General features: G+C 42.1%; 1 long non-coding RNA gene across 1 annotated transcript in view; it reads right to left on the bottom strand.

The window, feature by feature from the left end:
• Positions 1-3619, bottom strand: part of LOC104909713 — a 6358-nt gene extending 2739 nt beyond the window's left edge. The window contains exons 1-2 of the long non-coding RNA XR_792544.3: positions 3209-3619; positions 2000-2126 (exon numbers count right to left, since the gene is read on the bottom strand). This is a non-coding gene — a long non-coding RNA (uncharacterized LOC104909713). The remainder of the gene's footprint in view (positions 1-1999; positions 2127-3208) is intronic.
• Positions 3620-4714: the final 1095 nt, after the last annotated feature.

Below are 4714 nucleotides of genomic sequence, written 5' to 3'. Positions count from 1 at the left end.
ATTTGTCTTCAATCTATTAAAACACTTGTGAATCTTCCTGGAGATTTGCCAGCATTAATTCCAGCAGGACAAATCCTCATCATTTTTCTGTATTCAGTTAAACCTAACACCACTGCCCTCATCACTAATGTTAAACAGAACTAAATACATCATCTTATTGTAAATTACACACAATTTGGCCTTTGTTTTTCTTCTGCGGGCACTGATATCTACTTTCTACTCTGAATTTGTCATTAGTAAACTAGAACTCACCCAGTGAGAGCTGTTAAGTGCTTGTATAAAGCAATCAGTCAGAAAACGTTACCAAAGAATGTCAGCAGGTGGGTCCCAGGGATATTACAGAGAGTTACAACCATTTCTAAAATGGAGGGGAAAATTGCAGTTCTTGCCACTGTTCACTGCACAGTCTGGCTTCTAAAAAAGCTGGCAAACAGAAATTCAGCACTGCCAACTGCAATTGTATCATGAGTTGCTGATACTAAGTATTTAATGAAGTCCCCACTCCTGCAAGCATCTGGATTAGATGAAGATCTCAACTTTCATTTCGTATAAAAGCCCCGTGAGTCTAACACACCTGGTTAGAAAAGTCAGGCCTAACACACTTGGTTAGAAAAGTCAGACCAACCATGAGTGTCATTTCACCCAGTTTTACTGTCTGCAATTCAGACATATGCTCCAAGCCGCTAGGTCACCTGTCCTAACAGTGGGGAGAGTGACAAATCGAGGTGGCTGCGTGCCCCCGTCAGCACCCCAGCATCACATCTCCTACCACCAGGTGGTCGTGGGTGCTGGCTGTGCAACAGAACACATCAGCTACCTGGCTGAAAGCTGAGGGCTATGAAGGTAGAAAAGCTGATCCCGCTGGTGCCAGGTGATATAAAAGCAGACGACTATACACAGTTATGTGGCAGATTTCACTTGACCTTAGTGCCATGTCAATAGTGGGGCTGGAGTAGGTGACATTTGAAGACTTCCTCCAGCTTTGGTCTAGAGATATCGTGACACCCTCACTCCAAAAGGCAGTGGATTTCCAGTGGGTGGTTACATACATCCTATCCAGAGGAGATATTCCAGAGAACTATCCATAGCATGCTCCTAAAGCAGTGATGGGAGTTGGCAGAGAGCCTTCACTTGGAGAGGCAAGAATTGTGCCCCAAGTGTGGGTACATGCTCTGTTTTGGATTTTAGTACTCCCCTTTAGATTACACTTTCTTATAGCAGCTGTGAAATGTCATAATGCTTCAAAAGATCCCTTCAAAAAATAAAATAAAATGGTGGTAGTTTTTTTGTATCCAAGGTTCTTGAGTATCCAACATCCTCTCCTCGCCTGGATCTTGGAAGAGAGGAGCAGCTGCTGCGAATGAAGGATGCCAGATGGGAAAATAACCACACAGAAATATGGTGTGAAACACTGCAATATGAGTTATGGCTCTCTGGGTACATGGAGACCTCAGGAGGCAGACATAGCTGCAGACCAGGTGTATCAAAAGCCTGGCATATATTATATCTATAATTACTAAATATTTAACTCAGGTCATTTGCCTCATCTTGTTACCAAAAAAAATAAAAAATAAAAAATAAATCAATGCAGGAAGACTGGGTAGGTCTCCAGGTCTCACTACTGACTGTAGTAAAAGAGCAGATAAAACATCTAATTCTGTTCATGTCATGAGGAACCCAGCATTTTCCACCTCAATTGCTGGGCACAAGATACTGCAGGTATAAAAGTTGGGTTCAAGATGTAGCTTTGTAAGTTTGTAAACCATAAACACACCAAGAGCAAATACAAAAAATACACTCCTTTCTGGCTCAGACAGAAGCTGCTGGAGAATGGAGAAGCATCCCTTTGGATCCAGTATCAGCAATGGCAGGACAAAGCTAGCCCAGAGGGATGAATTTCTGTCCTGACCTGCTTGGTAGCTCTTATATTCTTGTAGATTCATTTTGTAACAAGTTTTGTCAATTGAGTTATTCATTGTTTATCAATTTGTTGTCTTACCAATCACTGCTTTTTCTTCCTTCTTCTTTTTTAATCTTCTGTCTTCTGTATGCAAAGCAGCATTCGTTTACAGGAAAACACACTGACCAAGCTAACAAGTTCAGGTTGCACAAAATCACTCCAACACCTGAAAGGAGAGGGAAGTTAGGTGTAATAAACAAACAGGTTGCTATCCAGTCTCAGGGGATCTCCCAGCATCAGTGGCCATTGATCATTAAGCATACCCATTGCCCAAGGAACAAATACTTCATTGCAACAGAGATAGAGGAGCAAGAAATTAAGGACTGATTGAGCCTGAACAAAGGGGGATGAAGTGGAACGTGTTTTTTTAATTTTGTTCTTGTTAATAAACTATCCAAATCCATTTTAACTGGCAATTATTTAAAAAAAAAATCCCCAATTCAGTGCTGTCTTTCTCCTGACAGTAACAAGTAAATTGCCACCGTTGAGGAGGTAGAGAGTTGTCACTTCCATGGAAAGGCTGCTTGGAGCAAGAGGAAGCCTTCAAGGCATCCAGGCCCAAGGTAGAATGAGCGCTTTGCTCCACTGTGTATAGAAGAGCAATCTTAAGCTAGGATTTTTGACAGTTTTAGAATACAAGTATAAATAGGCATTATATTCAATGTATACTTCACACCTTGCAGTGACAGAATGTGCTCACAATTGTTCTTTCTTTCCACTTGTTAGTCCCTGCTTCCAACAGAATGATTTAACTTCTCACATGATTCAGAGTTTTTACCTTGCAGGGTTTATTTTACATCCACATGCTTGCAAAGATGAGTAAGTTTCTTGGCCACAGGGCCACACGCAGAATTTTAAACAAAATCATGTGGAAAATATATTGTAAAGAACCATAATAATTTTGAACCTTCAAAATACAGTATTCGGAGCAGCTGCCTTCTATTAAAGTGTGCTGAAGAGGTTGGTCAAGACCTTTGGTATCCCAAATGGATCTCCAAGGTGAAGATAATTCCTTCCATTCACCTAGTTTGATATTAACCAATCTCCCAACATTACAAGCCATATAGACCCCAAAGGCAAAATGATTAGCTTTCCTGGGTCAGCCTGCTTTTCCACCCTTTTCCTCAAGAAAGGGAAGCAATAAACGCCTTCTGGCACATCCCAAAGAGCAGCGCTGTGCCAGTCCACATCTCTATAGAAGAGAAAGTGGAACAGCAGCATGGTTTTTGTTGGCATCACTTTGCTTACCTCACTCCTCAGTATTTGCTGCTCTTTAGCAATTGCAAGGAGGCTGCTGCAGAGCTGTCACATGAGCCCACTCCAAAACCATCAGCAAGGTCTGGTACTTCCATCTGTGCCCTTGTCACCTGCAAGTGAAACTGCCTCACCCTCCCCAGGTTGACTCCTCAGTCCTGCAGGAACTGGTGGAGCTGTGAGAATCCCAGATGGAGCACAGAGCCCTCCTTGTGCTGTCATCCCTGCTCTCCTCCTGCCCTGCCACAGCTCCCACCACTCCGCCAACACCGATGTTTTCTCTCCGGGCTGCTCTTGGCTTCCTGCTCCACAGCTGCACTCTCCACATCAGAAGGGACTTTTCAGAGAAAAGTGAAATTAGTAAAAATTAATGTAATTGAATGCATTTTGTTTTACCAGAGAGACCGTTTGTGGTTTGCAAATAGACATGAGACATTATAAAATATTTTCTAACAGTACCCTATAGAGATGACTTGTCTGTAAAACATGAAATATGGCTGGCGGGAAACCAGCACACTGACTCAATAAAACATGACATTAGCTGACACCAAAAACAATCTAGTTAAGCGGCAGAAAACTTTACAGCCTCAGTTATTTGAGAAATACAGAGGTAGTCCAGCTATTAAAGTGGAAGGGATCATTAGGGTAACGCACACTATTTGCTTCAGTGTCGTTAAAATGCGATGCTATGAATCCATTGAGGTGGAACTTCTTTGACTCTTATTCTCCTGACTGCTCAAAAAATAGCAAGAGACCAACAAACACTTTGAAAACATATAATGTTTTGCGACACTCACTCAGAAACATTTCTAGCTGAGCCAATCAAGGCTTCAGAGTCTATGGAGCATACACATTTTCAGTGTATAATGGTAACATACATTCTTGACATATTCCAAGGATGCAATCAGTCAAATCAGTGTAACTAAAGTCATTGCCTGGGTCTAACCTACACTTTGGAAACAAAAGAGCAATTGTTTTAACTGGTATTTTGCAGGAACATCTGTGCACAGAAAAGCACAACTCCTTGCCTTGTAAGAACAGCACCTAGGAGGCTAACATAGAACTGGATAGCTACTTGTTCACACCAGTATTGTTCTGCTGAGGTGTTCCATGGAACCCCAATAACAAGCCTGCATCAGATGTATGAAACAGAAAGGAAAAACAGCTGAAGACATTCTTAACCATTCTTTCAACTACTGGGGCCTTCTGGGCAACAGCTCCTAAAAGGCAATTCCTAAAGTCCCTCTCAACACAAACACCGAAATAGTTCATGTCAGCTTCATCCTGGCTTAACTCTTAGTGCCACAGGCCCAGAGGAAATGTGGTCTCCGCTGTTCTGCCCATGACAAGCATCATTACAGAATGCTCAAAAACATGGGGAGGTGAGATCAAGCATTAAATCACAAAGAGGTGAACATGGCTCTAGGGCTGCAGACAAGACCTTGACACAATAATTAAAAGATACCTGGCATGTAACAACATATATGCAGCTGCTGCACT

This window comes from Meleagris gallopavo, chromosome 2 (assembly GCF_000146605.3).
Source record: "Meleagris gallopavo isolate NT-WF06-2002-E0010 breed Aviagen turkey brand Nicholas breeding stock chromosome 2, Turkey_5.1, whole genome shotgun sequence".
Taxonomy (NCBI): Eukaryota; Metazoa; Chordata; class Aves; order Galliformes; family Phasianidae; genus Meleagris; species Meleagris gallopavo.
Note: the sequence above shows the minus strand (reverse complement) of the source record. Positions and strands in the feature narration are given on the sequence as shown.